At 38.9% G+C, this 14,147-nt stretch overlaps 1 protein-coding gene across 7 annotated transcripts in view; it reads left to right on the forward strand.

Moving 5' to 3' along the window:
* The window catches only part of TRAF3 (TNF receptor associated factor 3), a 135,374-nt gene that overhangs the window by 68,232 nt on the left and 52,995 nt on the right, over positions 1-14,147 (forward strand). The window lies entirely within an intron of this gene.

Consider the following 14,147-nt stretch of genomic DNA (forward strand, 5'->3'; position numbering starts at 1 on the left):
AGTGTCTGAAGTGGACACTGCTTCACCCAGGACCGACCTGAGCTTGCTTGTTCATGGTGAGAAGATATAAGAGATTAGTTGCTGAGTATAAGGACCCGAGGACTAGAACCCAGGTCTGCTGAGCCTCAGATAGCTGATATTCCCACACTGCCACTGGGAGGCCATGCAGAGCTACAGCCAGGAAGCACTGTAGAGAGTAGGCACCGCAGGAAGTACTGACCCAAAGTAACAGTACCCTGCAGTCCTCTGATTGGCTGAGTGCCCCTACTTAACCCCAGGGTTTGCCCCTGGAAATTGTCTGGGCAACCACACAGACCTTGGCCTGCTGCAACACCAGACTTCACCTTGTCTCCTGATCTCTGACTCTAGCCTAACTTTGACCCTGATTCCTGCCTCCTGATTCCAGACTGCGACTACCCCTGATCTCTGGTGCCTAACTCCCATTGAAAGTCTCCTCTCTAAATGTCTTGCTGTCTCTTTAGCTACTAGTCAGACAAATGCAATGGGAGGTTGCCTTGCAGTTGGAGTCTTTTTACCATTAAAGATCTAATAAAACTTTCTGCAAGAGTAAAGATTTACTTTAGTGTCTGACCAAAATTTCCCCTCTGCTGCACAATTTTGCAGTATCAATTTTTTTTGTCTGGACTTTATACCCCAGAGGCGGTTGCGTTATGTTGTACTTTTTGTGAGAAGTTTAAGATGAGACTTCTGTTTCATTGTGGGCAGCTGAATGAAAACATATGATCAAGGCTTCGTGGTTTCAAAAAAAGCAAACAAATGTTGTGTATATATAAAGAATGGGATAGTAAGTACTGAAACAGAATGCATCTATATAAATAAGATGTCCTCACTTGTATGTTATGTTCAGTTACTTCTCAGAGTTATAGAAGGAATAGAAATGGCCCAGAGAGGAAAGCTAGAAATTCTTAGAAGCAAGGTGCAACTTTCATATGAAGAGAGATTGAAAAGATTGGAGCAGTTTAGTCTAGAATGGAGTTGAATAAAGTCTTGTCTTCACTGTGGAATTTCCCTGGTTTCAGCCATAGATGGCCATCCACCACATGTAGCTGCAGTGGTGCAAACCCCTGCTGTAGAAGGAATGAGCACTGTTTACACTGGTGGAGCTTACTCTAGTTTCAAACAGGGGTAACCTTCACTTGTGCAAATAGCAGCCTTACCTGTTTGCACAGTGCATCACTGCTGATGGAGGCTGGACAGCGATGGCTGTAGTTGGGCATATAATCGGGGTAGACAAAGCCTTAGAGAAGAACTGATAGAAGTTATATAGAGAAGGTTAATCAGGTGCTTCTGTTTAACCAGTCACATAGTTCAAGAACAAGGGGACATACAATTTGAAAGGCAATAAAATTTAAAACCAAAGGAAATACTGAGTTGTAAGTGTCCCTAGTATATGTGTATGTATGAATTCAAGAGGGAAGCAGAATCCAGACTGCTGGCACAGGATCCATTTTAATCAAATGCTCTTTATCTGGGGGTTATGTGATAGCCTTTCAGATACTGAAATGGACTCTGCTTCTGAGCCCAGGAAGGTCAGATGGGATCAACAAGCAAAAATGATGACTTGTGCACCCCCTTGGGCTCTACGACTTTTTGTTTCACTCCACTTACCCCTCACCGCCCAAAAAGGGAGAGTGATTAATTTGCTCTGATCTGCTAGGTTCAATCCACTAAATATTGCCAGAGAACTGGTGTTACTTAACGTAAGTTGCTGAGCCTCAGGTTGCAGCGTCCTGTACAGAATTATCGTGACAAGAAATTACCTATTTTCTTGAGTGAATGAGAGAGGAAAAAATCCCTCCTTAGCCAGACTTCAGTTGAAGAAGATTGTGGATTTAGGCTGGGTGAGCAACTCCTCATGCTGAAGTCTCACTAGGAAAACATGCCAGATATAATTATAATACTTCACACTTTTGTATAGCACATTTCCTATGAGGATGTGGTGAAAGATTAATATTATTATTCCTGTTTTACAGATGGGGAAAGCAGAAGTACAGAGGTTTTAAGGTCACATAGCCAATCAATCGAATTTGCAACAAAACCCCAGTTCCCTGCTCTAACACTAGACAGCAGTTCCACCCAAACTAATAATACAGATTGTTTGGCAAAGCTTGGGAGTCATGGTTAGCTACTGTCAGAATACACATAGTTGAGGCAGCATGAATTAAATTCTCCTCCATTCCTACAGACTCTAATGTCTTGCCTTAAGGACTTACAAGACATAAAATAGTGAGGGGAGTCTGAATACCTTTTATCTGGCATTTTCCCAAGCTATTGTCAATATGCAGCCTGCATATCTGCAGCATCCTTATATGGGTCTGTGTAATACAAGCAGACAAATGCCTGTCAACATAAATCCCCAAGGAATCTCCAAGCGCTGCAGTAACGATTTCGTCAGACTGCTTTGAGACCTTCAGGTTTGAGTGCTTTAAAATAAAAATGCATTATTAAATGCTAAATTGCCATTAATGTATTAAATAAAATTGCTCTGTTCAGTATTCATTTGGCAGAAAATATCATCATCTCATTAGTTTTAGTAGAAGACCCCTGTGGCTTTAGGCACAAATAAAATAAATAAAATGTTATGTCTTTTAAGGGTGGTCTTCTAATGAGGGACAAATTATTTTTCTGGGGCCTTGTCAGAATGGCTTGCTCTGTACAGCTATTCAGAAATGGTTGTCAAATACGTTTCTCCCAGAAATGTACTTGGAAACCATTTTCCAACATGCTTGTTGCTAGCACAGTTATTCTGAGCATCTCTGGTGGAAATCCATCAATCATGCTTAACATCCACCATTACAAACATGTTCTCCTCTGGGCCCTGATATGGAAGAACTTTATCCCATATGGATGAATTTTTATCTAAGTTGGCATCAGCCAAGTGAACTATTTGGCCACTGTAGACTTTATGTAATGTTTGTTTATATATTCATATAGTCACAAGTCATCAGAGATTTCTCAGGTTTGCCTTGGGTCGTTTACTCTTACAACCGATCTTTTCTTTTGGACTATACAGCTGTCTCATACTTACTCTCAATGGCTGCTGCTACCACCACCATTATATTTGTATTTGTTTAATCCTTTATGTGGACAGCTGACTTATTAGAACCAAAACCCATCAGGAAACAGTATACACAGTCCTGAGGGTAAGAACAGTATTTTACTCAGTTCCTTGTGATAACTGAAAAAGATTCATCATAACATCCTGAAATCTCTCTCTTGTCTAGGTGCACTGATTATTTATTTATTTATTTATTTAACTCTATCATCATTTATAGTTACAAGACCAAGGGAGTGGAATGAGAATGGTCTTGTGATTATGGCAAAGGACTGGGATCCAGGAATGAAAGATTTTGCCTGCGACTTATTGCGATTTATTGAATTGATTGAATTGACTTTGTGATCGTATACAAGTCACTTACCCTTTCTGTGCTTAAGTTTCCTTACCTGTAAAGTGGGGATAATATTTACCTCAGAAGAATGTTGTAACGTTTAATTAATTAAACGTTTGTAAAGCACTTTTGAGATTTTCAAAAAGTACCCAGTTTTTTAACCTTTCTTCATAGGCCTCTGTTGCATGTTTCTTCTTAAGAAAACTGAGAGGGGTCCTGATAACCGTTCTCAAATACGTTAAGGACTGGTATAAAGAGGACAATGATCAATTGTCTCCATGGCTGCTGAAGGTACAACAAGAAGTAATTGGCTTAATCTGGAGCAGGAGAGATTTAGGTTAGATATTAGGAAAAACTTTCTAACTATCAGGGTAGTTAAGCTCTGGAATAGACTTCCAAAGGGAGGTTTGGAATCCCCATCATTGGAAGTTTTAAAAAACAGAATGGACGAGCACCTGTCTGGGATGGTCTAGGTTTACTTGGTCCTGCCACACCGCAGGGGGCTGGACTTGATGAGTTCTCAAGGTCCCTTCCAGCCCTACATTTCTATGATTCTATAAGAGTGTTGTTATTTTTATTTTAACTCTCCAAGTACAACATTGGAAATGAACCTTCAGAGATACTAATTCCTTTGGTCCTTATCTATTTGGTCCAAAACGAATGCTACGAGTGTCGCTGCATCTTGGGGAACGTCAACAATATCTACTGATCTAAAACCTGCAGAATAACAGTTGAGGAGATCCTGGAATTGCCGAGCCTTATATAGGCAACCCCGTTTTGGTAGATGTGGAGGCAATATTAGCAAAGCTTTTCCTGCTTCAGGACCCAAAGAGAACGTGGGCAATGAACACACGGCTGTCAGGCTGGGAGATTCCACATAGTAAAATGGCTCTACACAGGAAAGTGGTCACATGCATGCACAATTCAGGACGAAGACTCTCTTTTTACTGAACCTTTCATAGATTCTAGGACTGGAAGGGACCTCGAAAGGTCATTGAGTCCAGTCCCCTGCTCTCATGGCAGGACCAAATACTGTCTAGACCATCCCTGATAGACATTTAACTAACCTACTCTTAAATATCTCCAGAGATGGAGATTCCACAATCTACCTAGGCAATTTATTCCAGTTTATTTTTTGGGAATGTAAACAACAATTCTTTGCCTGGGGAATTTGTATCCATCATTTGTAAAGATCTGACAACCAACACTGTGTGTTTTCATATGTCTAAACCAAATAAAACAAAGACTTCTCTTCTTTGTGTCAGATGCTAGCAAAGATAGCAGCCAACCCACCTCTCCCTGGCATAGTGTCTAGAATCTTCACCGTAGAAGCCATATTTTCTCATTTTAAATCTAGGTTTTGGTGTTCAGAGAAGAATTTGAGATAGAGAAAATTTTTAAAAGAAAAGAAATGGGCATGGGGATTTCTGTTCTTGAAAGATCCACATGCAATTTAATGTTTGGATAAATCATAAGGCATTGTTTTTTCTCTTGAAAATTGATCTTCAATAACAAAATATTATTGCTATACCAGAAAAGATGGAAAAAAGGAGAAACTGAAACTTTATTTCAGCATGTTTTAGGAAAATAGTTCTTTTTTTCTACAGCCCAAGAATATATTTCAATTGGATTCTGCTGGAATACCCACAAAAGAAGTCGCAGCTTCTCTTAATACTAAAACTGGTGATAGTCAGCAGCACAGTATCAAAACCGAATTTTTGAAAGCAGCACAATCAAAAGATACATTTAAATGAGCTGGAGCTGAGACTGGAAATTTTGCAGGCCATATTGCTAAATTAAGGAATAAGAAGAGTTTTTTCACCACTGTTCTGTAAGCAATCAGTTGAATGGGAAATTGCCTTACCTATCCTTTTTTCTGTCAGGACTGAGAGTATATCATGTTGGATGTATTTACATCTGTAGGACACCAGAAAAAGTGTAAACAATTATTGTGGGCCAAGTTGAAGACCTCTTGAAAATTATACAAAAGCCTACCTGAAAGATAATGTGGAAGGTCCTAATGTACACTGAGTGTGAAGGACTTTCTCCAGCTACCTTAATGTAAAGAAAATATTTTAATTATATTTTGCTGTGCTTGCCAATGTGTGCAGTGTTTTGCTTAACAAATTATTTATTTTAATTTATATATTTCTTTTTGCCTGTCTTCTGTTTATGGTGTTCAGTAACCAATTATTGCAAATGGAAGACTAGAGCTATCTTAGATAATGTTAGGGGGTTGTGAGAGGGGGGGTTGGTCGGTCAGTCTGTCTGTCTTCCTTAGGGTGACTATAGTGCATTGTTCTCTGAGCTCTGGATATAGGTTCGAGAAGCCTTTGCTTGTGTAAGTCAGTGGATATGTCGCTTTAGGTTTTAACATAGGTATTTCTAATATATGTTACTTTATCTAAACTTTAAATTTAAACAAATTCATATATGTAGTTGAAGAATATTTGTCTCACTAGTTGCATCTGAAGAAGTGTTGTTGTTTTTTTTACCCACGAAAGCTTATGCCCAAATAAATCTGTTAGTCTTTAAGAAGCCACCGGACTCCTTGTTGTTTTTGTGCATACAGACTAACACGGCTACCCCCTGATACTCACTAATTGGCTTCCCCTACAGTGTGCAATATTAAAATTTCATAGGACAATTCTATTAAACATCACCTGCATTTTTAAATTAGATTTAGTAATATTTTGGTGCACTTTAGAGGAGACAATTTTCCTGTAACTTTTAATCTGCGTAATGAGTCTGTTGTATCTCTGCAGAATTCTTATGTATTTCTATGGTCTTGCTGTATGACCACGTTAGTGCTGAGTTCCTTGTTTCAGATACTATGTTTGGTATTTGTATTTTTAAAATATCTCTAAGTTGACAAAAGAATTCCAAGATACTACATACTGGATTTTAAGACTGGATTGGCTGAGCTTTTGCATCCTTCCAAGAAATGAACAGTACAGGGGTAGCTTTCTATGTATACCACCAGGTGATGTAAAGAGCAAGACATTGTTCAAAGAATTAATAAGAATAATAATTAATAATATATTATCTCAATTACTGTTCCACTAGGCAGAATGAGAAGATAATTAAATTTTGTTTTAGAGAATGAAAACTTAAAAACCAGTTTGCTGAACAGAAAAATAATTGCACCCACTGAGTCTCAGTGAAAAAGATAATCAGACTAAGAACATCAGCTGGGCAGGAACTTTGGGGGTGCTCTGCTGCAGGGAGATTTCATGGCAGTATGAGACTGTAGCTCCATGGAGTTTGGTGGTATTGGTTAATCCGGTTCTGCAAGCAAGGATTTCATATAAAATCCAGGCCCAAATACCTTGGAGGCTTACCTCAGAAGGAGGAGAACCAGACTTTCTTCCAACCAGTTAGATGATGCTTCCTTGTCTAGGACCATTAAAACAGACACACACTTGAGGTGCACCATCACTTTTGTCTGAGTCTATTTTTTCCTTTCTGGATCACCTAGAAAGCAAATTCCTTTGCTGAACCCATCAGAGACTGATGCTTTTGAGATTAATCAGCTCATTTAATGAATAGTTCAAATTTTACTACTGTCTGCCTTCCACAGTAGGCATGAATACACACACAACCATACCTACCAGTCCCTTTTAGATGTTGTCACTTAAGCCTATCCTTTGTGGTACACCAATTAATGATTTGTATGATACCCAATGAATACAGTGATGAAAAAGTTTTAGCATGCTGTAGGATTAGATTTATGGGATTTGACCGAGAATTGAGGAAGTATGAACTGTAACAGATTGTTTAGAACTCAGGGAAATTGCTAATTTTTTCCCTAAACTGGTGATTGTTACTTCAGTAATAGGAAACTGTTCAACTTGAAATGGTCATTAGTCTATTATGGTACCTAGATACTTAAGGAATGCCTTTATAAATATGTATAATAATTTTTATGTTTCGCAACGGTTAGCTATTTCCCTTAGAGTGCAGGACCAGGAGATTAAACAGCTAAGTGCATTCATCCACTTCCTCAGACGTGACTCAATCATGGACTTTCCCCAGAAGAGCAACGGTAGAGATTAAAGGTTTCAGAGTAGCAGCCATGTTAGTCTGTATCTGCAAAAAGAACAGGAGAACTTGTGGCACCTTAGAGACTAACAAATTTATTAGAGCATAAGCTTTTGTGGGCTACTGCCCACTTTTTCAGATGCATATAGAGTGGAACATATATTGAGGAGATATATGTGCACACATACAGAGAGCATGAACAGGTGGGAGTTGTCTTACCAACTCTGAGAGGCCAATTAAGTAAGAGAGAATTTTTTTTGAAGTGATAATCAAGCTAGCCCAGTACAGACAGTTTGATAAGAAGTGTGAGAATACTTACAAGGGGAGATAGATTCAATGTTTGTAATGGCTCAGCCATTCCCAGTCCTTATTCAATCCTGAGTTGATTGTATCTAGTTTGCATATCAATTCCAGCTTAGCAGTCTCTCGTTGGAGTCTGTTTTTGAAGTTTTTCTATTGTAAGATAGCCACCCGCAGGTCTGTCATTGAATGACCAGACAGGTTAAAGTGTTCTCCCACTGGTTTTTGAGTATTATGATTCCTGATGTCAGATTTGTGTCCATTAATTCTTTTGCGTAGAGACTGTCCGGTTTGGCCAATGTACATGGCAGAGGGGCATTGCTGGCACATGATGGCATATATCACATTGGTAGATGTGCAGGTGAACAAGCCCCTGATGGTATGGCTGATGTGATTAGGTCCTATGATGATGTCACTTGAATAGATATGTGGACAGAGTTGGCATCGGGCTTTGTTACAAGGATAGGTTCCTGGGTCAGTGTTTTTGTTCAGTGATGTGTGGTTGCTGGTGAGTATTTGCTTTAGGTTGGGGGGTTGTCTGTAAGCGAGGACAGGTCTGTCTCCCAAGATCTGTGAGAGTAAAGGATCATCTTTCAGGATAGGCTGTAGATCTCTGATGCGCTGGAGAGGTTTTAGTTGGGGGCTGAAGGTGACAGCTAGTGGTGTTCTGTTATTTTCTTTGTTGGGCCTGTCTTGTAGGAGGTGACTTCTGGGTACTCATCTAGCTCTGTCAATCTGTTTTTTCACTTCAGCAGGTGGGTATTGTAGTTTTAAGAATGCTTGATAGAGATCTTGTAGGTGCTTGTCTCTATCTGAGGGATTGGAGCAAATGCGGTTATATCTTAGAGCTTGGCTGTAGACAATGGATCGTGTGGTGTGTCCTGGGTGGAAGCTGGAGCCATGTAGGTAAGTGTAGCGGTAAGTAGGTTTCCGGTATAGGGTGGTATTTATGTGACCATTGCTTATGAGCACAGTAGTGTCCAGGAAATGGACCGCTTGTGTGGATTGATCTAGGCTGAGGTTGATGGTGGGATGGAAATTATTGAAATCATGGTGGAATTCCTCAAGGGCTTCTTTTCTCTGGGTCCAGATGATGAAGATGTCATCAATGTAGCGCAAGTAGAGTAGGGGCGTTAGGGGACGAGAGCTAAGGAAGCGTTGTTCTAAGTCAGCCATAAAAATGTTGGCATACTGTGGGGCCATGCGGGTACCCATAGCAGTGCCACTGACTTGAAGGTATATATTGCCCCCAAATGTGAAATAGTTGTGGGTGAGGACAAAGTCACAAAGTTCAGCGACCAGGTTAGCTGTGACATTATCGGGGATACTGTTCCTGATAGCTTGTAGTCCACCTTTGTATGGAGTATTGGTGTAGAGGGCTTCTACATCCATAGTGGCCAGGATGGTGTTTTCTGGAAGATCACCGATGGATTGTAGTTTCCTCAGGAAGTCAGTGGTGTCTCGAAGATAGCTGGGAGTGCTGGTAGCGTAGGGTCTGAGGAGAGAGTCCACATAACCAGACAAGCCTGATGTTAGGGTGCCAATGCCTGAGATGATGGGGCGTCCAGGATTTCCAGGTTTATGGATCTTGGGTAGCAAATAGAATACCCCTGGTCGGGGTTCTAGGCATGTGTCTGTACAGATTTGTTCCTGTGCTTTGTCAGGGAGCAATAATAAATTTGTTAGTCTCTAAGGTGCCACAAGTACTCCTGTTCTTTTTTTGGTAGAGATTAAAGTGCATCTAGTCCTGAGATCATCTGATCAGGTTTAATTTCTCCAACTCTTTAGACAAACATTTCAATTAAATGTCTTCTACAGTATTCTGAATTCCAACTGTGGGTTAAGTTCTTAGGTGGAGTGAGGATGCCTCTCAGTCTCTATCTGCTTTACAGACAAGAACACAAGTTGGAATTCAGAACACCAGGAAGGCAATTTCTGCGGGCTAGGACAGGATGTTTTATCCATGAGTATTTGTACCATGACCCAGATATGCAAAGCATGAGTGATCTTTGTCTGATTTTTTTTTTTAAACAATGCTTTTGATTTCTTGAATTTCAAAAAACATACCCCATTGAGATTACGTATTTTTGAAATAATGATTAATAGAGCTGTAGTTAGCAAGGGTAGCTTGAAATAAAAAAAAAAAATCTTTTAACCATTGCCCTAGGCAGAATCTTAATAAATTAAGATATTCTGGCATTGCATATGCCACCATTTACAATAAAAATAGACAGTTTTTAAAAACTAATGTTTGAACAATATTTTAAAGTGAGCTTTCCTAAATCACATTAAATTTCTTGTCCATCTACCATTGTTTTCTTCAATCCTTAAATTAAGAAAGAAACAAGAAAAAATACTTCAGTTGGCCAGGGTTGCACTTAGGTTTTTGAGAGTTGTCCAGTTTTATGGTCATTAAAGCTCATTTATATCGTTTCTGGATTACTGGATAATCCAGCTAGAATTAATACAAAAATTATTTATAAGTATTCATATTCCTACTCTTCCTTATTAATGTAATTACTGGACGCTTCAATGGGAAGCTTTCTTTTTATAAACAGTATCAAAATGATCAGTCTTGGTTAGTCTGGCTGTAAGTATATTGGAAATGACAGCTTCCATGGTCAACAGAAAATCCAGTTTAATATGCTTGCCAAAACCAGCTCTTCACAATGTGATGCTGTTTTATTTAATATTGTTACAAAACATCTCAAATAATTCAGCCAATACATGTGAAGCTTTATTAAGCAATAAAGAATCTGTTGTTAGCCAAGGAAAATGAAAAAAAATATTAGAAACATAAAACTTGGCAAAGAATTATTTTATGTTTAAATTTCACTTTACTTTCTACATTTCAATCACTCTATAATTTGAAATATAGGAATCATACAAAGTGTCAGTGATTCTGTTTCATTGAATGGGTGTTCCGTTGCAAGAGCATTCAGGTGTCAGAACTGGTTAGTTGTTGTTGTTTTTTCAAGTCATGGAAGAGCCTCTTGGGGCCTGAGCCTACACCATTCAAGGGAATAGGAGTTTTGCCATTGATTTTAATGGGTGCAGAATTGGGCTCTTAAACATCATGGTGTCAGAACTGGTTAGTTGTTGTTTTTTCAAGTCATGGAAGAGCCTCTTGGGGCCTGAGCCTACACCATTCAAGGGCCATTTGAGAGCATAGCAAATGCTATATTGAATCAAACCAGAGATCCATTTAGCCCAGTATCCTCTCTCAAACAGCGACCGGTACCAGAAGATCATGCAAGAATCACTATAATAGTTTCTTTCAAACAAAATATGATTAGCTAATCCTCTCTTGTTGTATCATAATTTGTCTTTCTTTTATAGCTTATAGCTAAATATTACATTTTCCTATTGATCTTCATCATTTTTGTATTTTTCAGAAATTACCAGGTCATTTTTTCTTGGGCGGGGGAGGTACTAGCATAGAACATAAGAACGACTATACTGGGTCAGACCAGAGGTCCATCTAGACCAGTATCCTATCTTTCGACAGGGGCCAATGCCAGGTGCTTCAGGGGGAATGAGCAGAACATGTAATCAACTGATCCATGTCCTGTCTCCCATTCCCAGCTTCTGGCAAAGAGAGGCTAGGGACGCCATCCCTGCCCATTATGGCTAATAGCCATTGATGGATCTATCCTCCATGAATTTATCTAGTACTTCTTTGAACCCTGTTATAGTCTTGGCCTTCACCACATCCTCTGGCAAGGAGTTCCATAGGTTGACTCTGCGTTGTGTGAAAAAATACTTCCTTTTGTTTGTTTTAAACTTGTTGCCTATTTAATTTCATTTGGTGACCCCTAGTTTTGGTGTTATGCGTAAATAAATAACACTTCCTTATTTACTTTCTCCACACCAGTCATGATTTTATAGACCTCAATCATATCCCCACTTAGTCATCTCTTTTCCAAGCTGAAAAGTCCCAGTCTTATTAATTTCTCCTCATATGGCAGCTGTTGAATACCGCTAATCATTTTTGTTGCCCTTCTCTGTACCTTTTCCAATTCCAATATATCTTTTTTTGAGAGGGGGCGCTGACATCTGCATGCAGTATGCAAGATGTGGGCATACCGTGGATTTATATAGAGGCAATATGATATTTTCTGTCTTATTATCTATCCCTTTCTTAATGATTCCCAACATTCTGTTCGCTTTTTTGACTGCCGCTGCACATTGAGTGTATGTTTTCAGAGAATTATCCACAATGACTCCAAGATCTCTTTCTTGAGTGGTAACAGTTAATTTAGACCCCATCATTTTATATGTGTAGTTGGCATTATGTTTTCCAATGTGCATTACTTTGCATTTATCAACACTGAATTTCATCTGCCATTTTGTTGTCCAGTCATCCAGTTTTGTGAGATCCCTTTGTAACTCTTCGCAGTCTGATTTGGACTTAATTATCTTGAGTAGTTTTGTACCATCTGCAAATTTTGCCACCTCACTGTTTACCCCTTTTTCCAGATAATTTATGAATATGTTGAATAGGACTGGTCCCAGTACAGACTTCTGCGGGACACCACTATTTACCTCTCTCCGTTCTGAAAACTGATCATTATTCCTACCTTTTGTTTCCTATCTTTTAACCAGTTACTGATTCATGAGAGAACCTTCCCTCTAATCTCATGACAGCTTATTTTGCTTAAGAGCCTTTGGTGAGGGACCTTGTCAAAAGCTTTTTGAAAATCTAAATACACTATATCCACAGGATCACCCTTGTCTACATGCATGTTTACCCCCTCAAAGAATTCTAGTAGATTGATGAGGCATAATTTCCCTTTACAAGAACTATATTGGCTCTTCCCCAACATATCATGTTTTTTTACTATAGTTTCAGCCAGTTTGCCTGGTACTGAGATTAGGCTTACCAGCCTGTAATTGCGAGGGTCAAAACTGGAGCCTTTTTAAAAAATTGGTATCACATTAGCTGTCCTCCAGTCATCTGGTACAGAAGCTGATTCAAATAATAGTTTACATACCAGTTAGTAGTTCTGCAATTTAACATTTGAGTTCCTTCAGAACTCTTGGATGAATACCATTTGGTTCTGGTGACTTACTACTATTCAGTTTATCAATTTGTTCCAAAACCTCCTTTAATGGCACCTCAATCTGGGACAGTTCCTCAGAATTGTCACCTAAAAAGAATGTCTCGGGTTTGGGAATCTCCCTCACATCCTCAGCCATGAAGAGCGATGCAAAGAATTCATTTAGTTTCTCCGCAATGGCCTTATTCGTCCTTGAGTGCTCCTTCAGCATCTCGACCATCCAGAGGCCCCACTGGTTATTTTGCAGGCTTCCTGCTTCTGATGTTCTTAAATTTTTTTTTAGTGTTTGGCTAGCAGTTCAAATTCTTTTTTGGCCGTCATAATTATATTTTAACATTTCATTTGCGAGAGTTTATGCTCCTTTCTATTTTCCTCACTAGGATTTAACTTCCACTTTAAAAGGATGCCTTTTTGCCTCTCACTGCTTCTTTTACTTTCTTGTTTAGCCACGGTGGCACTTATTTGGTTCTCTTACTATGTTTTTTTTAAGTTGGGGTATACATTTAAGTTGATCCTCTATTATGGTGTCTTTAAGAAGTTTCCATGAAGCTTGCAGGGATTTCACTTTTGGCACTGTACCTTTTAATTTCTGTTTAACTAACTTCCTCATTTTTGTGTCGTTCCCCTTTCTGAAATTAAATGCTACAGTGCTGGGCTTCTGTGGTGTTTTCCCTGCCACAGGGATGTTAAATTTAATATATTATGGTCACTATTACCTAGCGGTTCAGCTGTATTCTTCTCTTGGATCAGATCCTGTGCTTCACGAATCTAGAGTTGTCTCTCCTCTTGTGGGTTCCAGGACTAGCTGCTTCAAGAAGCAGTCATTTAAAGTGTCAAGAAACTTTATCTCTGCATCCCATCCTGACGTTATAAACTCATTATTATTGAGTCTTTTATTTTTATAGCTGCTCTAATCTCCCTGAGCATTTCACAGTCACTATCTATACTCATTGAAATTTGAATGCGGATTGGATGCCTATAGAGGTTAGGCACATTTGAAAATCTCACCCTAAATCATTAAATTACAAGGGTTCCCCAAAACCAGGAAAAAAAATCTGTGATAAATCTACGTGTTCTTTTCATCTGTGTATAGGAATTTGAGTTTATATATTAAACAGAGGAAGATAGAAATAACTCACCCTCTTTTTAATATGAAATGATTTAATAACCAGCATTGATGGTTAGAAATGAGGAAAAATACCATTTTCCCCAAGAACTTTTTAATTTAGCTATATTAGTTGCTGCAGATTTCTCACTTTTGATTGCTTGATCCTACAGATATGATATAAAAATAGGGAATGGTGCTTAAAATATGGCAGTTTCCCAAAACTTTGAT

This window comes from Malaclemys terrapin, chromosome 4 (genome assembly GCF_027887155.1).
Source record: "Malaclemys terrapin pileata isolate rMalTer1 chromosome 4, rMalTer1.hap1, whole genome shotgun sequence".
NCBI lineage: Eukaryota > Metazoa > Chordata > Testudines > Emydidae > Malaclemys > Malaclemys terrapin.